The sequence below is a fragment of the Engystomops pustulosus genome, chromosome 7, assembly GCF_040894005.1.
Source record: "Engystomops pustulosus chromosome 7, aEngPut4.maternal, whole genome shotgun sequence".
In the NCBI taxonomy this organism is placed as follows: domain Eukaryota; kingdom Metazoa; phylum Chordata; class Amphibia; order Anura; family Leptodactylidae; genus Engystomops; species Engystomops pustulosus.
In genome coordinates, this window is record NC_092417.1 from 181,319,385 (window position 1) to 181,342,806 (window position 23,422).

The 23,422-nt window shown below is 46.1% G+C and overlaps 1 long non-coding RNA gene across 1 annotated transcript in view; it reads left to right on the forward strand.

Moving 5' to 3' along the window:
* Positions 1 to 16,384: 16,384 nt before the first annotated feature.
* The window catches only part of LOC140071411 (uncharacterized), a 33,459-nt gene continuing 26,421 nt past the window's right edge, over positions 16,385 to 23,422 (forward strand). The window contains exon 1 of the long non-coding RNA XR_011849127.1: positions 16,385 to 16,463. This is a non-coding gene — a long non-coding RNA (uncharacterized lncRNA). The remainder of the gene's footprint in view (positions 16,464 to 23,422) is intronic.

Genomic DNA, 23,422 nt, shown 5'->3' on the forward strand with positions numbered 1-23,422 from the left:
GCCCAGGACGAAGATACGGGACTGGAGCAAGTCCCGTCCCCTGGTCCCTCCTCAGGGTACCGGAGCATGTTAAGTCCTCCAGAGAGTCCCTTCAGCCCTGCTACGGCTAGTGTCCCTGGGACCCCCACCATGATGCCTCTGACTATGCCCTACTATCCGGGGGCCCCCTGGTTACCCCACTACGAGGGGGAATCACACAGTCTCCCTGAATTCAGAGACAAGTTGTTAGCCACCTTGGCCCTGTACCCGTTCACAGAGGAACAGAAAGTGGGCATCCTAACCGGGCAGTTGAAAGGACCCGCTCTCCGGGAAGTCAAGTCTTGGCCCCGAGAACAGTGTCAGAATGTGGTCCAAATTCTTGATAGGTTGCGCAACACCTTTGACAAGTGTACTGCCTCAGAGTTGAAGCAGCAATTCTTCGGGAAAAGACAGAAGCCCCAAGAGTCCCTCCGAGACTTTGCCCTCTCCCTACAGGAGACATGGAAGGCCATAACCCGTCTTGATCCCAAAGACGCTGAAACCTCTGACCAAACCCTGAGGGAACAATTCATTAATGGACTTGTTGATAGAAATCAAAGGTGTCAACTAAAGATCATCTCTTCTCAACATGCCCAGGCCTCTTTCCTTGAGTTTAAGGAAATTGCCATTGACATATTAGGGGACCGACCGCCTACTGGACCGCAGAAAGAGCCTGAATCCGTGGAAATGGAGGAATCTGCTCTAGCTTGCCATCCAACGCAGTCGACATCACCTACTCCTGCGGCTACGGAAGTTGCTGACTTAGCAGGACAGGTCTCTAATCTGGCAGACACCCTGCATAAAATACTCGATCGGTTGACCCAGTTGGAAGTGACTGTCTCCGCCATGAGGAGGAAACCTCCAGAGAACTCTGTACGGTCAGCTACCCCTCGTGACTCCCCAGCCAAACAGCGCCCAAGGGAAGCGAAGTCGTTAAGCACCTGGAGTCAGAAGGGACCCCGCCAGCGGTGCAGTTACTGCCGTAAATATGGGCATGAAGAGGATGGATGTCGTCAGTTAAACGACAAACCCTTGGAGCTAAGGGACGACCTCCAAGGGAAGAACATGTAAGTCCCCGAGATGCCAACTGGATGCCCAGGTTCGTGGGGACTCGCCCCATGGTTCATGTAACCATCAACGGAGTTACCCTACCGGCCTTAATTGATACCGGCTCTCAAGTGACCACCCTCCGGAGTGCTGCCTTCGAGAAATGCCGAGGAGAAGCATCCTTAGTCCAGCCTCCCAAGGCTTACTTGAACATTATTGCTACGAACGGAAAACCCGTTCCCATCCGCAGCTATTGGGAGCCCACACTAACCATTGGAGACACTGAGTTAACCAGACAGGGCGTAGTGGTGACACGAGTCCCCGAAAACGGTAACTTCTCCCTGGTACTGGGTACCAATGTCCTCCGCAACTGCTACCCTGAAGTGCTGAAGGCTCTCCACGACTCCCTGCCAACAGTGCCCAACGGTTCCCGGAAGGTAATTCAGGAGACTATGCAGGTTCTAGCGGCGCAACAGAAGTTTGCTGGCCCTAATGGAGAAATATGCAGAGCCCGGATCAAGGATCCCCAACCTGTCCGCCTTCAACCTTGGACTGAGACGTTAGTATGGTGTCGAGCCTGCATGGGCGTTCAAGGTCAAGACTACCAGGCGATAGTAGAACCTCTACCAGCTGATGAAGACCTGCCCATTCTAGCCGCCAGGAGCCTAGTCACGGTATCCCGAGGACAAGTACCCATTCGACTACTAAATGTGGGAGATTCCCCAATGGACCTGAGAAAGTATCAAGCAGTAGCCACTCTCTTCAGTGTCCACCCTGAAGACTTGGTGGAAACCTCTCTGTCTGCCTCCCAACAGTTGGAAGTGAAGCCAGGTGCTGAAGATGAGCCTGCCGAGCAATCCTGGTGGCTTGAGCTCAATATTGGAGACGACGATTTTACTCCTGCAGACCAAGTACAAGGTGTCCTGGATGTGGTTATGAAGCACCACCGGGCCTTCAGCAAACACCCACTGGATTTTGGGCAGACTACCCTGATCCAACATACCATCCCTACTGGCTCTCATCCTCCTGTCAAGGAACGGTACCGGCCCATACCTCCAGCTCGCTACCAAGAGGTGAAAAAGCTGGTACAAGAGATGAAGACAGCCAACGTTATCCGGGAGAGTCACAGCCCATGGGCTGCCCCGCTGGTCCTTGTGAAGAAGAAGGATGGAACCCTTCGATTCTGTGTTGACTATAGGAAGATCAACAATATCACCCACAAGGACGCCTATCCTCTGCCTCGAATCGAGGAATCCCTCGCAGCCCTAGGGTCTGCTGCCTACTTCTCTACCCTGGACCTGACCAGTGGCTACTGGCAAGTGGCCATGGCGCCGGAAGACAGAGAGAAGACGGCTTTCACCACCCCAATGGGCCTGTTCGAGTTCAACAACATGCCGTTCGGGCTATGCAACGCCCCAGGCACATTTCAACGGCTGATGGAGAGATGTTTGGGTCATCGCAACTTCGAGACCGTCCTGCTATATTTGGACGACATCATCATCTACTCCAAGACTTATGAAGACCACCTCCACCATCTGGCTGAAGTCTTCCAAATCCTGACCCAACATGGGTTGAAGGTCAAGCCATCCAAGTGCCACCTGCTACAACCTAGCGTCAAGTACCTGGGACATGTGGTGAGCGCTCATGGAATTGAGCCAGATCCAGAGAAGATTCCAGCTGTCCACGACTGGCCTACCCCATCAACCGTACGGGACATCAAAAGCTTCCTGGGATTTGCCAGTTATTACAGGCGTTTCATCCCGAAGTTTGCCCAGCTGGCGGCTCCCCTGCAAGAGCTTCTAAGGGGCCTGCCAAAAGAGAGCCAACGTTCCCGAGTAGCCATTGAGTGGACGGCCGAACGAGAAGCTGCCTTCCAGATGCTCAAGCAACGGTTGACTGAGCCCCCGGTGTTGGGATATCCAGACTATAGTCTGCCTTTCACCCTATACACTGATGCCAGCAAGCAAGGCCTAGGGGCGGTATTATCCCAGCTCCAAAACGGAACTGAAAGGGTCATAGCCTACGCCAGCCGTTCCCTCCGAGAACCGGAGCAAAACGACCAGAACTACAGTTCCTTCAAGTTGGAGTTTCTGGCGTTAGTCTGGGCTGTGACCGAAAAGTTCAAGGACTACCTAGCTGCATCATCTTTCACTGTCTTTACAGACAATAATCCTTTGGCGCATCTGAACACCGCACGTCTTGGAGCACTGGAACAACGGTGGGCCTCCAGACTTGCCAATTTCAGCTTTACCATCAAGTACCGGGCTGGTAAGACCAATGACAACGCTGACGCTCTGTACCGTCTCCCTGACCAGTGGGAGGGACCCTCCACGGATGCTCAGTGGGAAGATGTCGAGATGCCAGCGTTCTATGCCCGGTTTGTGCGTCAAGATGCCCAGAGAGTTTACTCCTTACCGTCAGAGGCAGCGCCACCTACTCCCCAAGAAGAGTCAGAGCCCCCTGCGGAAAAGGACCTCTGGATAAGTCTTCAGGCGGATAGCCGCGCCATAGGAGAAGTAATGGACTATCTCTCTAGTGGGCGAGTGCCTGAAAGAATCCGCCGCAGAAGAGCTGATGGAGAACTGTCTCAATTGTGGCGCCAGAGAAAGACTCTGAACATGCATCAGGGTCTGCTAAAGAGAAGAACTCTGGACCCTATCACTTATGACCGGCTGTACCAGATTGTGATTCCCAGGAGGGACGCCAAGATAGTACTGGATATGTACCATGACCAGTCCGGACACTTTGGCGCTCAGAAGACTGAAGCCACCCTCCGAAAGCGTTTCTACTGGGTCAACATGAAGCCCGACATCGAAGCTTGGTGTCGAGAATGCCCAGCCTGCGCCATCGCTCGAGGAGAGCGACACAATCAAAGGGCCCCTCTACATCCCATTGTGAGCCAACGACCCTTAGAGATCTTGGCATTGGATCATGTGAAGTTGGAGCCCAGCAGATCCGGTCACAGTTATGCTCTCACGATCATCGACCACTATACCAAATTTGTGGTTGCAGTACCTGTCAGAGATCTGTCTGCAAGGACCACCGCAGCGGCCCTGTGGAAGAGCTTCATCCTCCCCTATGGCTGTCCGGACCAGATCCTTACGGACCAAGGAACAGCATTTGAGTCCCAAGTCTTCCAGGAGCTATGCACTCTATATGGCTGCAAAAAGCTGAGGACCACAGCCTATCATCCCCAAGGCAACGGGCTTTGTGAAAAGATGAATCAGACTCTAATCAATATGCTGAGGACTCTGACCCCTGCAAAAAGGGCTGACTGGCCAAAACTGTTGCCCGAATTAGTGTACCTGTACAACAATACCACTCATTGCTCCACAGGATACACCCCGTATTATCTGATGTTCGGGAGACACGGCCATCTCCCTGCGGATATGACCTGGGACATGGAGTCCCCTGATTCCCAGTCTTTACTCCCCCAGACTGACTGGGTTCACGAACACCAGAGGCGCCTGGCGGATGCCAGAGAAGTTGTGGATCTGCGGTTGGAAGAGGCCCGGGAGAAACAAAAAAGGGACTTCGATCGTAATGCCTGTGCTGAGCCTTTTGCCCCAGGAGATCGAGTGTGGCTGCGCAACAACCATCCTACCAGTAAGCTAGATGGGCGTTGGGAGCGTGAGCCATACCTAGTTAGGGACAGTCTCTCCCCTGAAGTCTACGAGATTTCAAGAGGAGACCGTCCACCACTCCGGGTACATAGGAACCGGCTGAAGAGATGTCTTCGTCCTTTTGCCCCTATGTCTACACCTCTCACCTCGACCCCCAACTTACAGACCTCCTTGTGTTTGCCTACCCCCAGTTTCTTGGAACTTGTGACTGTGCCTCAATTCTGTTTTGTTTCCACTCCAGTAAGAGGTACCCCAGAGAGACCATCATCCCCACCGCAGTCTCCAATACTGCTGCCTGTGGAGGATGATCCGGCTCCACTGTCTGCAACCCCTGAAACATCAGAGCCAGCTGAGACTCCGACTCCAGCGCCTGAATCAGAGGACGACGATGAGGAGATTGTTATCTTCTCCCAGCCGGAACTGCGGAGGTCTCAAAGGGAGACAAAAGGTAAAGCTCCTGCGTACCTGCAGGAGTATCAGCTGGTGTCACGCAGAAGGAGGAGGCAGGTACGTTTTTCTGACACCGAAGTACTTACCACCGAAGAAGATGCTGAGTAACCCCTGAAGGGCTGTAGCCCACTCCAGGTACTGTACTGTGTACATATTGTATATTTCTGTCCTATACCCCAAAGAGCCAGAGACTTTCCTGAGACTCCTACCCTTATTTATCTCAGTCAAGAGACATACCTTGAACTGATTATTGTCCTGTGCTATGATAGCACCCTTCCTCTGCCACAGCAGAGAATTCTTCAAAGGACTCTGTCCCTCTACACAAAGAGGAGACCCTTTGCATCTCAGTGCACTTTTCCCCACCTCAAGGGCTGTACCCAGAAGATGGACTTTGTCACTAGAGACCTTCTGAGAGACTTTTGCCAGATACTCCAGGGAAAAGTTGCTATTGCTATTGACTACTATATTGCACTTAATGCCTTCCTTCTAGGTATGGACATTATGCTTGCACTTTTTATGCCTTTTCCTTTTCAGGTAAAGAGACATTTTATCCCGCTACCCTGAGTAGCCTGACTACCTCTGTAACGTTTGTAACGTTTTAAGATGTGTACCCATTGGGCTCCTAAGCCAATGTGATCTTAACCTGTTTGCAAACTGTCATATATGCCAGTAGTCTGCATTAACCCTTTCATAGGCTTTTCAGGTTGTAGTGTGGCTGTGTCGGACCGTCTTTTTGTGTAAAACACTGACCGCTACCTGATCCCTCAAACTGAGGTTTGCACATGGGGGTAGTCCGTAAACTGCGGGTCTTTAGGGGACCGGGGGTGTTACAGAGCTAGCACCTGGATGCCACCCATACATGGGTAAGGATGCCAGTCAGGAGGTACTCGTGTCGCATATGCTAACGCAATGCATATACACATTATATATTTGTCGCCAGGGAAGAAGTGTTTACATAACAAATATACAGGCCTTGGTGCAAGGAGTGGATTACAGGACATGACACCACACCTTTCCTACTGTACAGTTCGGTTTAATGGCGTCAGCGACCAACTGTCATACAGCTACATGTTTTGTCTTAGTCCGACACCAACCCAGGTGCCTGTCTCCAGGACCATGGGCGGTTTGTCCCTACACCTCACATAGCCTGCACTTCCCAGAAGTGCCCCTAGCCCCCTCTGTGCCCCAAAACATCTATAGTCGAGCCGAGGGCGGCTCTTTCAATTGCCCCCGGGGTATGCAACACCCTCGCCGATGCAATGGCGAGGGAGTGTTTGCGAATACGTCCCACCTGCATGATAACCACATTACACTACATGGTCCTGATAGGACATAGGGGTATTGCAGTGGTGAATCCTGCCTGGCAAGGCAGGAGTTAAGTATTTTGTATGATGCAAGATGCTATTGTCCAATGATCTGTGTTACATCCTGTCCTTTGTAAGCTGAGATGTGATTGGAGGGGCAGCCACCACCTGACCAGGGGAGTAACAAGATCCCTGGAAACTTCCAGAAGAGGTTAGTTCTCTCTCAGAAGAGAGTGCAGTGTGAGGAGAGAGTTCACTCTCTCTGATTAGAGACTCAGAGGAGTCTGTGCAGTCAGCACATCAGACCAAGAGCAGGTGAGCCTAGCCCCTGCCTGAAGAGTGAAGCTAATAGCTAGTGAGTGAGGAAAGGGGTATCATCCTACCTTTAAGGGTGATACCTGAAGCAATCCAGGACAAGCTGAAGCATCCTACAAGGACACAGCTACCTCCCAGCCTGCCCTCTGCATCCAGGCTGAGAATCCCTCCTGTGGCTCTCTCCAACTTGCATCTCAGTACTCCACTACTCTGTTAAAGGCACGTTGCTGCGGTTCCTGTCGGTTCCAATAAAGAACTGTAAGTTGTTTTTGTTCAACCTCTGCCTCCGTCTGGTCCCTGCTACTCCGGCTGTCACCATCACGGGCACCCTGTCCACCACACAGAGACTCATACTCTAGACACCAAAGGGTTGCCCATCAGGGTTGCTCATCATCTTCTTGCCAACACCACCCTGCTGGAGACCTGCCAGGCTGTAGGACAGCCCTCCGGTTCCCCTTACCAAGCACCGTGACACAAGCGTGCTTAGGCCGCAACCGCCAGCCACTCAGGTACTGCGGGCCCAGGCTGTCTCCAGGCCCCAAGACAAGGCTAGGCCCCGGTGGGGGATGTTGCATATGTACTAGTAATTCTGCTGGCATTGTATGGAGAAAGCTTGTAGCCTGAGCTCTCAATACAGAGCAGGTGTCAGCCCCTGTAGTATACAGCCCGCCAGCCCCTGTGGTATACAGCCTGCCCAGCCCCTGTGGTATACAGCCCGCCAGCCCCTGTGGTATACAGCCCGCCAGCCCCTGTGGTGTACAGCCCGCCAGCCCCTGTGGTGTACAGCCCGCCAGCCCCTGTGGTATACAGCCCGCCAGCCCCTGTGGTGTACAGCCCGCCAGCCCCTGTAGTATACAGCCTGCCAAGCCCCTGGAGTATACAGCCCGCCAGCCCCTGGAGTATACAGCCTGCCAAGCCCCTGTAGTATACAGCCTGCCCAGCCCCTGTAGTGTACAGCCTGCCCAGCCCCTGTAGTATACAGCCTGCCCAGCCCCTGTGGTATACAGCCCGCCAGCCCCTGTGGTATACAGCCCGCCAGCCCCTGTGGTATACAGCCTGCCCAGCCGCTGTGGTATACAGCCCGCCAGCCCCTGTAGTATACAGCCTGCCAAGCCCCTGTAGTATACAGCCTGCCAAGCCCCTGTAGTATACAGCCCGCCAGCCCCTGGAGTATACAGCCTGCCAAGCCCCTGGAGTATACAGCCCGCCAGCCCCTGTAGTATACAGCCTGCCAGCCCCTGTAGTATACAGCCTGCCAGCCCCTGTAGTATACAGCCCGCCAGCCCCTGTAGTATACAGCCCGCCAGCCCCTGTAGTATACAGCCTGCCCAGCCCCTATAGTATACAGCCTGCCCAGCCCCTGTGGTATACAGCCCGCCAGCCCCTGTGGTATACAGCCCGCCAGCCCCTGTGGTATACAGCCCGCCAGCCCCTGTAGTATACAGCCCGCCAGCCCCTGTGGTATACAGCCCACCCGCCCTTGTGGTATACAGCCCGCCAGCCCCTGTGGTATACAGCCCGCCAGCCCCTGTGGTATACAGCCCGCCAGCCCCTGTGGTATACAGCCCCCCAGCCCCTGTGGTATACAGCCCACCAGCCCTTGTGGTATACAGCCAACCAGCCCCTGTAGTATACAGCCCGCCAGCCCCTGTGGTATACAGCCCGCCAGCCCCTGTGGTATACAGCCCACCAGCCCTTGTGGTATACAGCCAACCAGCCCCTGTAGTATACAGCCCGCCAGCCCCTGTGGTATACAGCCAACCAGCCCTTGTGGTATACAGCCAACCAGCCCCTGTAGTATACAGCCCGCCAGCCCTGTGGTATGCAGCCCGCCAACCCCTGTGGTGTACAGCCCGCCAACCCCTGTGGTGTACAGGCCGCCAGCCACTTGTTTGTTTTTTTTCTAGACTTTAGTATAAGCCGAGTTAGAGTTTTTCAGCAAGTTTTTTATAGTGAAAAACTTGGCTTATACTCGAATATATATGGTATATACATGGAAAAATTTTAAAGTTATAGGGTTGATTGTTGTGTATCTAAAGGGTTTGTGTACTGCTCCTCTGCACAGCACTGTAGATTAATATTTTCCATGGAAATATCTTGTATAGGGGGCAGTATTATAGTAGTTATATTCTTGTACATAGGGGGCAGTATTATAGTAGTTATATTCCTGTACACAGGGGGCAGTATTATAGTATTTATATTCTTGTACATAGGGGGCAGTATTATAGTAGTTATATTCTTGTACATAGGGGGCAGTATTATAGTAGTTATATTCTTGTACATAGGGGGCAGTATTATAGTAGTTATATTCTTGTACATAGGGAGCAGTATTATAGTAGTTATATTCTTGTACATAGGGGGCAGTATTATAGTAGTTATATTCTTGTACATAGGGGGTAGTATTATAGCAGTTATATTCCTGGACATAGGGGGCAGTATTATAGTAGTTATATTCCTGTACATAGGGAGCAGTATTATAGTAGTTATATTCCTGTACATAGGGAGCAGTATTATAGTAGTTATATTCTTGTACATAAGGGTGCAGTATTATACTAGTTATATTTTTGTACATAGGGGGCAGTATTATAGTAGTTATATTCCTGTACATAGGGGGCAGTATTATAGTAGTTATATTCTTGTACATAGGGGGCAGTATTATACTAGTTATATTCGTGTACATAAGGGTGCAGTATTATACTAGTTATATTCCTGTACATAGGGGACAGTATTATAGTAGTTATATTCCTGTACATAGGGGGCAGTATTATAGTAGTTATATTCTTGTACATAGGGGGCAGTATTATAGTAGTTATATTCTTGTACATAGGGGGCAGTATTATAGTAGTTATATTCTTGTACATAGGGAACAGTATTATAGTAGTTATATTCTTGTACATAGGGAGCAGTATTATAGTAGTTATATTCTTGTACATAGGGGGCAGTATTATAGTAGTTATATTCTTGTACATAGGGGGCAGTATTAAAGTAGTTATATTCTTGTGCATAGGGAGCAGTATTATAGTAGTTATATTCCTGTACATAGGGGCAGTATTATAGTATTTATATTCCTGTACATGGGGGGCAGTATTTTAGTAGTTATATTCTTGTACATAGGGGGCAGTATTATAGTAGTTATATTCTTGTACATAGGGGGCAGTATTATAGTAGTTATATTCTTGTACATAGGGGCAGTATTATAGTAGTTATATTCTTGTACATAGGAGGCAGTATTATAGTAGTTATATTCTTGTACATAGGGGCAGTATTATAGTAGTTATATTCTTGTACATAGGGGGCAGTATTATAGTAGTTATATTCTTGTACATAGGGGGCAGTATTATAGTAGTTATATTCTTGTACATAGGGGGCAGTATTATAGTAGTTATATTCGTGTACATAGTCGGCAGTATTATAGTAGTTATATTCTTGTACATAGGGGGCAGTATTATAGTAGTTATATTCTTGTACATAGGGGCAGTATTATAGTAGTTATATTCTTGTACATAGGAGGCAGTATTATAGTAGTTATATTCTTGTACATAGGGGCAGTATTATAGTAGTTATATTCTTGTACATAGGGGGCAGTATTATAGTAGTTATATTCTTGTACATAGGGGGCAGTATTATACTTGTTATATTCCTGTACATAGGGGGCAGTATTATAGTAGTTATATTCTTGTACATAGGGGGCAGTATTATACTTGTTATATTCCTGTACAAAGGGCGCAGTATTATAGTAGTTATATTCTTGTACATAGGGGGCAGTATTATAGCAGTTATATTCCTGTACATAGGGGGCAATTTTTATTAGTATAAACAAACCAAATACATGGTACATTCCAATCAGAATTTAACAGAAATCATACATTGAAATGAATAAATAAATGTATAATAAGTAACTTAAATGTCCATCATTGGTTAAAGGGAAAAGGATTAAACATAATTACACGATGCATTAGTCCAGACATAAATTCCTCCATAACTTTCTATTCCCATCTCTTTTCCCTATCTCTATGGATCGGATCCACCGGAGCTCAGACATTATAAGTGTGACTGGGGTCATGTGCTGGAAGGTCTCGCTGTGGATGGAGACTCGGGTCCTGTTGTGCCAGTGGTAATACTTTATGGTGGTTATAATGAGGTACATGGTCTTCCTGTTGATGCCATCTCCATGTGGTGTTACCCCATAGATGATCTCTGGGTATCTAAGAGACTGCAGACATGGTATTTTCAGCCTGCGGGACACCTCCTGCCATATCCGCCTCCCTCCCGGGCACTCGGTGGTAAAATGCTCCATGGTCTCCTCTTGGTGGCACATAAGGGGCACATACGGTCAGAGACGCTCAGGAATTTTAAATTGCCCCTAACAAAGAGCCTCCCATGCAGGGACAACCAGGCAATGTCAAATAATTTTGCAGGAAGCCTAGGACTATTCAGAAACTTCAGACTCTCCTGCAGGGTGGCCGTTGTGCAGTCCCTCAGAGCTGGCTGTAATGTATAAAATGATCTACAGACACTCATATAAAGGTCCTTCCTGGTCTTATTCTCCAGATAGGTCTTATCTATTCTCCACTTTTTCATGCACCTGAGTCCATACTCCAGATACTGGGGGAGGAAGCCAGGAGTCCATCGGCCCCTCTTGAGACTGCCGCCTCACACCCAAGACTCTGCAAGAGGCAATATCCAGTCCCTGACACTACTTACCCACAGGAGACCATCATTTGAGTCCAGGAAACCAAAATTTACTTTCAGAAACATGGAGTCAAAGAAGACCCTTGGATTTAACATATCCAGTCCACCCTCTCTCCTCTGCAGGTAGGTGATCCCTCTTTTTACTGGGTTCAACCTGTTCTCCCATAAAAGTTGGAAGAACAGGCTAAAGAGCCTAACGGAGAAAGATTCTGGCAAAGGAAAGACGACAGAGACGTAGAGGAAGACAGGGACCAGGTAAGTCTTCAGCAGAGTAACCCTTTCTCTATAGGTCAGCCTCCAGTTCTTCCATCGCTGAACTTTTGCATTTCCGGTTTCCAACTTCTCTTCCCAATTTAGTTTGGCATTATCTTCCCTCCCAAATTTCACCCCAAGGATCTTAATATGGGTGGAGGCCTTGGCTAATTGTGGCAGATCAAAGCCAGGAGCAGCATCCAATGTCCAGAAAGCTTGACTCTTCTCAAGGTTGACCAGAGACCCGGAGGCCTCTGAGTAACTTCTGATGGCTGCAGACAACATCTCCACCTCACGAGGTTCAGATATCACCACAGTCACAGCATCCGCATAGGCGACTACCTTCAAAGGCAAGCAATGGGGGACCGGCACCCCCTGAAAATCACACTGCTGCAGTGATCACAGAAACAAGTCTATGGCAAACACATACAGCAGTGGACTCAGGGGGCAGCCCTGTCGCACCCCCGCCTCTACTTCAAAAGTGTCCCCCTGCCAACCATTGATCAGAGGAAAGCTCTTCGCCTCTCTGTACAAAGTTCTCAGCCAATCTATAAATTGTCCCGGAATACCGTACTTTGACAAAGTGGACCATAGATAATCGTGATCAACCCTGTCAAAGGCTTTAGCCTGGTCCAGACCTACAACATATCTCCCACACCTCAGAGCTTTACATCTCTCAAACATCTCTCTTATCGAGATGACCGCTCCAGAGATGTTCCACCCTCTTACTGTGCCGTACTGAGAGCCAACAGTGCTGGGGACAAACAGACTAACCTAGAGAATAGAATTTTTGCCAGAATTTTCCTGTCGACATTCAAGAGCGCGATCGGCCTCCAGTTCTTGATGTCACTAGGCTCTTTTCCTTTAGACAGCAGAATAAGGGAGGACACTCTCATGGATGGAGGCATCAGGTGATTTTCTAGACAATTAGTAAATACATCCACAAGGATCGGGGCTAAGAGGTCTCTAAATTTCTTATAAAATTCACATGTTATTCCATCAGGACCTGGTGCCTTCTTCAGATGTAACTTATCAATGGCCTCTTTAACCTCCTCCTCTGTTATTCCTGCTGTCAGGGCCTGGAGTTGCCTCCAAGAATTGAGCCATTTTCTCTTTATCCAAAACCTACTTCTGAAATAACTCAGCATAGTAGGATCTCACCACCCCCAGGATACCCTCCCGAGATTCCTGCAAAACTCCCTGGGAGTCAGTGAGACCTGTGATCGATTTCTTGGCCACACGTTCCCGGCAATTTTCATACGGATCAGGAACTCCTAGTTTCCCGTAATCTCTTTCAATTACCAGGGACGTGTAGCGGCTGTACTGATACTGCTTTATTTCAGACTTCAGTCGGTCAATCTTTTGTTTGTCCCCCCCTCCCGCCGAATACAGTGACTCCAATTCTTTCTGCAGCTTGAGATACTGGCTGTACTTACTCTTACCCTTCTTTACTGACAGTCTCTTCAAGAGGGACCTGATCTGCTCCTTGACGTTCTCCCACCAGTCAGATATGTTGTCATAGAAGTCTTGTCTCTGGAGCTGGTCCTGAAAAAGGGAGTGGATACAATTCTGGACATAGGCATCATCCAGGATGCTGGAATTAAGCCTCCATAGCCCCCAACCAATATCAGAGCGGTTAGTGGCGCCTAGGTGAAACAATAAGACAAGATGGTCAGAATATGGGACGACTCTCTCGCTCATCCCACTAACAGTCTCTGAAGGACTTACAAACGCCATGTCAATCCTACTGTTCCTGTCAGCACATGTGTAGGTATATTTAGGTTTACTCCCGTCCAGGGTGAACACATCACATAAATGGGCCAGTGATACGATGTTCTGTAGGACTTTGGAGTCTCTGACCACTGCTCTGCCCGAGGACCAGTCACCCGATGTCAAAGTAACATTAAAGTCGCCCGCCATTACTACAAGGATCGAGGTAAAAAGATATTGTTTTACCTCATTAAACAGCTGGATTCTCTCAGTCACTGTCTGTGGGCCATAGATGTTGATCAGCCGGAGCCGCCTACCATGGATGGTCACCTCTAACACCAGGCACCTCCCCATAGCGACCTCCGTCAGCCTGTGCACTGTCACATCTGTGGTGTTAAACAGTATGGCGACTCCGCCGTACGGCTCCACAGCCAGTGACCAGTAAGAAGGACCAGACCGCCACTCACGCTCAGCCTCACGGAGATGCCCTAAGGTGGTCAGACGGGTCTCCTGCAGGAAGATGACATCAGCGCCCAAATATCTTAGGTGGTCATATACTGCGTGTTTGGTCCTTCTTACTTTAATGCTGTTGACGTTGCTAGAAGCAACTTTTAGAGAGAACCCAGCCATCACAATGATAAAGAGCAGAGCAGCGACCCCCATCATCATATGTCAGAGTCAGAGTCTCCTTGTCTACCACCAGTCTCCATGTCTGACTCCTCAGCAGCCTCTACAGGAGGGGGCTTCTTCTTAGTTGGGGGGTCTCCTGTGTCCACCTCACACTCATTATCAATGCGCTGTAACTCGCGCTCATAATCACCTTCTGACTCAGACAGAACATCATATCTGTTAGATAGGACCATGACCCCGGCATCACCACTGGACTTTTTCCTGGTTTTTGGACCTAAGTTGCACTCTTCCTCTGGTTTACGGGAGGATTTATCTTTTTTCTTTCTCTTGTTTTTTTTTAACCTCCTCATATTCACCAGGTGCTACAGAGGTGGCTGCCTGAGGCTGCTCCTGAATTACCACTCCCATACTCCCCTGAGCACTATCCGACATCTGAGGTTCTGGCGCAGTATCACCTGACTCCTGTACCTCCCTCCTGGTCAAAATTTGCCCTGACACCAAGGCCTCCTCCTCTAAGGCGTCTGCCTCCTGCACCATCTCATCATCTGAGAAGTCCCTGGCGATGTTATGCCAGACCTCCGGGCAGTCCTTGTGCGGGTGGCCCATCTCTCCACAGAGGTTACATTTCACCCTGTCACAGGTGGCACTGAGATGGCCGACCTCCCCGCACAGGTTACACTTTATCACTGTGCATATATTGGCCACGTGCCCAATCTTTCCGCACTTGAAGCACTTTCTTGGTTGCCCGGGATAGAAGCAGACGCCTTTCTCTCTCCCTATAAAGAAGCTGTTGGGGAGGTGTAGGGTGATATTATTGTACTGTCTCAGTTTTACCAGAACCTTCCACCCACCAGTCCAGATACCGTCGGCGTCTCTGTTCTTAGTGAGGTCAGACACAAGATCACAATGGCGCCTGAGCCACACTAGAACATCCTGAGGGGGAACTGACTCGTTCCAGAATATTATATTTAACACCACGGTACCTGGCCTGGATATGGGGACAAACACGAACTTGCTCCAACCATCAGTGTCCCTGAACCGGGGGAGTTTATCCCAGAACCTTTCCAGACTAGACATAAGCTTAAAGCTGACATCATAGCCCTGTCTGTCTGGCAGGTTTATGACCGCCAGGATATCATTTGGCTGCACAGGAGATCCCGCACCACAAACCTCCTATCCAGGAGATCTTCCTTAGCGCCTCTGTTCTTAAAGCGCACCACGTTCCTCCTCTTAAATGCCTGCCCTGAGTATTGTGCGTTGTGAAGGAGGGAGCGCCGCGGCTCCAGGCATTTCTGGGAGGTTCATGACGGGGTTCACTCCGGGTATTGGGGGGAGGGTCTGATCTAGAGGGACCTGACTCAACTGGGGGGCTCGATGTTATGGGGGGAAGTCACTTACATTGTCCTCTACAACCCCCTTTCCCCCATCCACCTCTATGTTATCCTCAGGTGACTGCAAATCCCATACAGATTGAGTATCCCCGCCTCCATGCCCCAACCCCTCAGGAACATCATGATGACCACCAGTGTCCCCAGTGTCTGCTCCAGCAGTAGAACAGTCCTGGATCACCACATCACCCGGACACATAGGTGTATGTCCACTGTCCTGCTGCGGTGTAGTGCCTCCTGGGACTTGTGGTGCCTGTGCCTGCTCCTGCTGCGGTGTAGTGCCTCCTGCTCCTGCTGATGGACGGCTGCAGACCTTTGCAGCTGCTGTTTTCCCTTCTCGCCCTCATGAAACACAAAGCTTGGGGCTTGTAGTATGGGACGTGTTCCTCTCTCATCAGGGGACATGCTGGACACTGACGCAGCGTCAGAGGGTCTGGACATAGACGCAATGTTCTGTCTGGCAAAGCGTTCCTTGTTCCTATAGGACTCAGATAGAGGCCCCATCTTCTCCAGAACACAGTCCATCTCTCCCACCACCACCGCCAGCTCTTTGCTCAGTGAGTGCAGCTTGGAGTCATACAGGGCGCTACTCTCAGGGTGTGCAGTTTTTAGTGAATACATACAGTCTATTTGCATTTGCAGCATCTGTTTGTGGTGACTTAGCTCCCCCATCCTCCTTACCAGTGCTGGGATCTCCTCCGCCAACTGCAGCTCAGGCGCTCGGGTGGTCTCCTTCACCTGCCGTGCTGGTCGCTGTAGTCCTCCAGGCTGAGTGCATCCACCCGTCTCCTTGTGTGTCACATCTCCAGGCTTGCTGCTTGCACCGGCCTTTGCAGGGACATGTTGCGGCTTCACAGCAGATCTGGTGCGGCCTGGAGCGGCCATGCTGGTCACCACATGTCTCTGCTGCAGGTTTTCTTGCAGGGTTTGTTTCTCTATGGATGTTCTCCTCTGCCTGGGTGCAGGAGTGGAGGGCTGTGCACCTGCTGCTGCTCTGACAATCTGCATCACCTGTGCTCCTCCACGCTGGACTGGTGAGGAACTTTCTTCTCTGCTTGCTGTACTCACTTTCTTCACTTCAACATTCTTCTCAACTTTACTGCAATTCAGTCGATTCTCTTGCTTACTGATAACTTTTGGATTTGCATCCATCTTTAGAGTTGTCTGGGATTTTTCACCTGGTTTAGGCCTGGAAGCCTGGGCCTCGCTTGGGGAATCTCCCCACCAAGGGTGGCCCCGCCCTGGGCTTGCTCCAGACATGAGGAGGGTCAAGAGCTCTCACCACACACAACCTCACCTCTAGGAGGCAGGATTATAGTAGTTATATTCTTGTACATAGGGGGCAGGATTATAGTAGTTATATTCTTGTACATAGGGGGCAGTATTATAGTAGTTATATTCTTGTACATAGGGGGCAGTATTATAGTAGTTATATTCTTGTACATAGGGGGCAGTATTATAGTAGTTATATTCTTGTACATAGGGGGCAGTATTATACTAGTTATATTCGTGTACATAAGGGTGCAGTATTATACTAGTTATATTCCTGTACATAGGGGACAGTATTATAGTAGTTATATTCCTGTACATAGGGGGCAGTATTATAGTAGTTATATTCTTGTACATAGGGGGCAGTATTATAGTAGTTATATTCTTGTACATAGGGGGCAGTATTATAGTAGTTATATTCTTGTACATAGGGAGCAGTATTATAGTAGTTATATTCTTGTACATAGGGGGCAGTATTATAGTAGTTATATTCTTGTACATAGGGGGCAGTATTATAGTAGTTATATTCTTGTACATAGGGGGCAGTATTATAGGAGTTCTATTCTTGTACATAGGGGGCTGTATTATAGTAGTTATATTCCTGTACATAGGGGGCAGTATTATAGTAGTTATATTCTTGTACAAAGGAGGCAGTATTATAGTAGTTATATATTTGTACATAGGGGGCAGTATTATAGTAGTTATATTCTTGTACATAGGGGGCAGTATTATACTAGTTATATTCTTGTACATAGGGGGCAGTATTATACTAGTTATATACTTGTACATAGGGGGCAGTATTATAGTCGTTATATTCTTGTACATAGGGGGCAGTATTATAGGAGTTATATTCTTGTACATAGGGGGCAGTATTATAGTAGTTATATTCTTGTACATAGGAAACAGTATTATAGTAGTTATATTCTTGTACATAGGGGGCAGTATTATAGTAGTTATATTCTTGTACATAGGGGGCAGTATTATAGTAGTTATATTCTTGTACATAGGGGGCAGTATTATAGGAGTTCTATTCTTGTACATAGGGGGCTGTATTATAGTAGTTATATTCCTGTACATAGGGGGCAGTATTATAGTAGTTATATTCTTGTACAAAGGAGGCAGTATTATAGTAGTTATATATTTGTACATAGGGGCAGTATTATAGTAGTTATATTCTTGTACATAGGGGGCAGTATTATACTAGTTATATTCTTGTACATAGGGGGCAGTATTATACTAGTTATATACTTGTACATAGGGGGCAGTATTATAGCCGTTATATTCTTGTACATAGGGGGCAGTATTATAGGAGTTATATTCTTGTACATAGGGGGCAGTATTATAGGAGTTATATTCTTGTACATAGGGGGCAGTATTATAGCAGTTATATTCTTGTACATAGGGGGCAGTATTATAGTATTTATATTCTTGTACATAGGGGCAGTATTATAGTAGTTATATTCTTGTACATAGAGGGCAGTATTATAGTAGTTATATTCTTGTACATAGGGGGCAGTATTATAGTAGTTATATTCTTGTACACAGGGCGCAGTATTATAGTAGTTATATTCTTGTACATAGGGGGCAGTATTATACTTGTTATATTCTTGTACATAGGGGCAGTACTATAGCAGTTATATTCTTGTACATAGGGGGCAGTATTATAGTAGTTATATATTCTTGAACATAGGGGGCAGTATTATACTAGTTATATTCTTGTACATAGGGGGCAGTATTATAGTAGTTATATTCTTGTACATAGGGGGCAGTACTATAGTAGTTATATTCTTGTACATAGGGGGCAGTATTATAGTATTTATATTCTGGTACATAGGGGGCAGTATTATAGTAGTTATATCCCTGTACATAGGAGACAGTATTATAGTAGTTATATTCCTGTACATAGGGGGCAGTATTATAGTAGTTATATTCTTGTACATAGGGGGCAGTATTATAGTAGTTATATTCTTGTACATAGGGGGCAGTATTATAGTAGTTATATTCTTGTACATAGGGGGCAGTATTATACTAGTTATATTCTTTTATATAGGGGGCAGTATTATACTAGTTATGTTCTTGTACATAGGGGGCAGTATTATAGTAGTTATATTCTTGTACATAGGGGGCAGTATTATACTAGTTATATTCTTGTACATAGGAGGCAGTATTATAGTAGTTATATTCCTGTACATAGGGGGCAGTATTATAGTAGTTATATTCTTGTACATAGGGGGCAGTATTATAGTAGTTATATTCTTGTACATAGGGGGCAGTATTATAGTAGTTATATTCTTGTACATAGGGGGCAGTATTATACTAGTTATATTCTTTTATATAGGGGGCAGTATTATACTAGTTATGTTCTTGTACATAGGGGGCAGTATTATAGTAGTTATATTCTGGTACATAGGGGGCAGTATTATAGTAGTTATATTCTATTACATAGGGGGCAGTAATATAGTACTTATATTCTTGTACATAGGGGGCAGTATTATAGTAGTTATATTCTTGTACATAGGGGGCAGTATTATACTAGTTATATTCTTGTACATAGGGGGCAGTATTATAGTAGTTATATTCTTGTACATAGGCGGCAGTATTATAGTATTTATATTCTTGTACATAGGTGGCAGTATTATAGTAGTTATATTCTTGTACATAGGGGGCAGTATTATAGTAGTTATATTCTTGTACATAGGGGGCAGTACTATAGTTATTATATTCTTGTACATAGGGGGCAGTATTATAGTATTTATATTCTGGTACATAGGAGGCAGTATTATAGTAGTTATATTCTGGTACATAGAGGGCAGTATTATAGTAGTTATATTCTTGTACATAGGGGGCAGTATTATAGTAGTTATATTCTTGTACACAGGGCGCAGTACTATAGTAGTTATATTCTTGTACATAGGGGGCAGTATTATAGTAGTTATATTCTTGTACACAGGGCGCAGTACTATAGTAGTTATATTCTTGTACATAGGGGGCAGTATTATAGTATTTATATTCTGGTACATAGGAGGCAGTATTATAGGTTTTATATTCTGGTACATAGAGGGCAGTATTATAGTAGTTATATTCTTGTACATAGGGGGCAGTATTATACTTGTTATATTCATCTACATAGGGCGCAGTATTATAGTAGTTATATTCTTGTACATAGGGGGCAGTATTATAGCAGTTATATTCCTGTACATAGGGGGCAGTATTATAGTAGTTATATTCCTGTACATAGGGCACAGTATTACAGTAGTTATATTCTTGTACATAGGAGGCAGTATTATAGTAGTTTTATTCCTGAACATAGGAGGCAGTATTATACTAGTTATATTCTTGTACATAGGGGGCAGTATTATAGTAGTTATATTCTTGTACATAGGGGGCAGTACTATAGTAGTTATATTCTTGTACATAGGGGGCAGTATTATAGTATTTATATTCTGGTACATAGGAGGCAGTATTATAGTATTTATATTCTGGTACATAGAGGGCAGTATTATAGTAGTTATATTCTGGTACATAGGAGGCAGTATTATAGTAGTTATATTCTGGTACATAGAGGGCAGTATGATAGTAGTTATATTCTTGTACATAGGGGGCAGTATTATAGTATTTATATTCTGGTACATAGGAGGCAGTATTATAGTAGTTATATTCTTGTACATAGAGGGCAGTATTATAGTAGTTATATTCTTGTACATAGGAGGCAGTATTATAGTAGTTATATTCCTGTACATAGGGGGCAGTATTATAGTAGTTATATTCTGGTACATAGAGGGCAGTATTATAGTAGTTATATTCTTGTACATAGAGGGCAGTATTATAGTAGTTATATTCTTGTACATAGGGGGCAGTATTATAGTAGTTATATCCTGTACATAGGGGGCAGTATTATAGTAGTTATATTCTTGTACATAGGGGGCAGTATTATAGTAGTTATATTCTTGTACATAGGGGGCAGTATTATACTTGTTGTATTCCTCTACATAGGGCACAGTATTATAGTAGTTATATTCTTGTACATAGGGGGCAGTATTATAGCAGTTATATTCCTGTACATAGGGGGCAGTATTATAGTAGTTATATTCCTGTACATAGGGCACAGTATTACAGTAGTTATATTCTTGTACATAGGAGGCAGTATTATAGTAGTTTTATTCCTGAACATAGGAGGCAGTATTATACTAGTTATATTCTTGTACATAGGGGGCAGTATTATAGTAGTTATATTCTTGTACATAGGGGGCAGTATTATAGTAGTTATATTCTTGTACATAGGGGGCAGTACTATAGTAGTTATATTCTTGTACATAGGGGGCAGTATTATAGTATTTATATTCTGGTACATAGGAGGCAGTATTATAGTATTTATATTCTGGTACATAGAGGGCAGTATTATAGTAGTTATATTCTGTTACATAGGAGGCAGTATTATAGTAGTTATATTCTGGTACATAGAGGGCAGTATTATAGTAGTTATATTCTTGTACATAGGGGGCAGTATTATAGTATTTATATTCTGGTACATAGGAGGCAGTATTATAGTAGTTATATTCTGGTACATAGAGGGCAGTATTATAGTAGTTATATTCTTGTACATAGAGGGCAGTATTATAGTAGTTATATTCTTGTACATAGGAGGCAGTATTATAGTAGTTATATTCTTGTACATAGGGGGCAGTATTATACTTGTCATATTCCTCTACATAGGGCGCAGTATTATAGTAGTTATATTCTTGTACATAGGGGGCAGTATTATAGCAGTTATATTCCTGTACATAGGGCGCAGTATTATAGTAGTTATATTCCTGTACATAGGGCGCAGTATTACAGTAGTTATATTCTTGTACATAGGAGGCAGTATTATAGTAGTTTTATTCCTGAACATAGGAGGCACTATTATACTAGTTATATTCTTGTACATAGGGGGCAGTATTATAGTAGTTATATTCTTGTACATATGGGGCAGTATTATAGTAGTTATATTCTTGTACATAGGTGGCAGTACTATTGTAGTTATATTCTTGTACATAGGGGGCAGTATTATAGTATTTATATTCTGGTACATAGGAGGCAGTATTATAGTATTTATATTCTGGTACATAGAGGGCAGTTTTATAGTAGTTATATTCTGGTACATAGGAGGCAGTATTATAGTATTTATATTCTGGTACATAGAGGGCAGTTTTATAGTAGTTATATTCTGGTACATAGGGGGCAATTTTTATTAGTATAAACAAACAGAAAATATTACAATACATTCTCCTCAGAATGAACAAACAGTTAATTAACAAATATCATACAGATCAGAAAATAATAAATTCATAATAATCTTAACTCAAAAAGTCCATCACTGGCAAAAAGAAAAATGTGGAAATTAATATAATTACTTGAAGAATTACCCCAGACATATGTTCCTCCATAACTTAACATTATTACCAGTTTTTTTAACCTCTATGGATCGTATCCACCTCAGCTCTGATAATATTTGGGTTACAGCGGTCATGGGCTGGAAGGACTCGCTGTGTGCAGACACTCTGGTCCTGGTGTGCCAGTGTTAGTATTTAATTGTACTGATGATCAGGTACATGGTCCCTTGGTCTATGCCGGCTACCTGTGGTGTCACCCCATAGATGATCTCTGGGTAGGTCAGAGACTGCAGTCTTCCTATTTTGAGTCTGCGGGACACCTCCTGCCATATCTGCCTCCCTCCCGGGCACTCGGTGGTAAAATGCTCCATGGTCTCCTCCTGCTGACATCCCAAGGAGCACAAACGCTCAGAGAGACTCAAGAATTTTAAATTGCCCCTAACAAAGAGCCTCCCATGCAAGGACAACCAGGCAATATCATAGAGCTTTGCGGAAAGCCTCGGACTATTGAGGAACCTCAGACTCTCCTGCAGGGTGGCCGTTGTGCAGTCCCTCAGAGCTGGCTGAACAGCATAGAAGGTCCTACAGATATTGGTATAAAGGTCCTTCCTGGTCCTATTCTGCAAAAATGTCTTGTCTAGCCTCCACTTCTTCAAACACCTGAGACCATACTCTAGATACTGGGGGAGGAAGCCAGGAGTCCATCGGCCCCTCTTGAGACTGCCGCCTCGCACCCAAGACTCTGCAAAAGGCAATATGCAGTCCCTAACACTACTTACCCACTGGAGACCATTATTTGAGTCCAGCCAACCAAAATTTACTTTCAGAAACATGGAGTCAAAAAATACCCTTGGATTTAACATATCCAGTCCACCCTCTCTCCTCTGCAGGTAGGTGATCCCTCTTTTAACTGGGTTCAACCTGTTCCCCCATAAAAGCTGGAAGAACAGGCTAAAGAGCCTAGCGGAGAAAGATTCTGGCAAAGGAAAGACGACAGAGACGTAGAGGAAGACAGGGACCAGGTCTTCATCAGAGTAACCCTTTCTCTATAGGTCAGCCTCCAGTTCTTCCATCGCTGAACCTTTACATTTCCGGTTTCCAACTTCTCTTCCCAATTTAGTTTGGCATTATCTTCCCTCCCAAATTTCACCCCAAGAATCTTAATATGGGTGGAGGCCTTGGCGAATTGTGGCAGATCAAAGTCAGGAGCAGCATCCAATGTCCAGAAAGCTTGACTCTTCTCAAGATTAAGCAGAGACCCGGAGGCCTCTGAGTAACTTCTGATGGCTGCAGACAACATCTCCACCTCACGAGGTTCAGATATCACAACAGTCACATCATCCGCGTAGGCG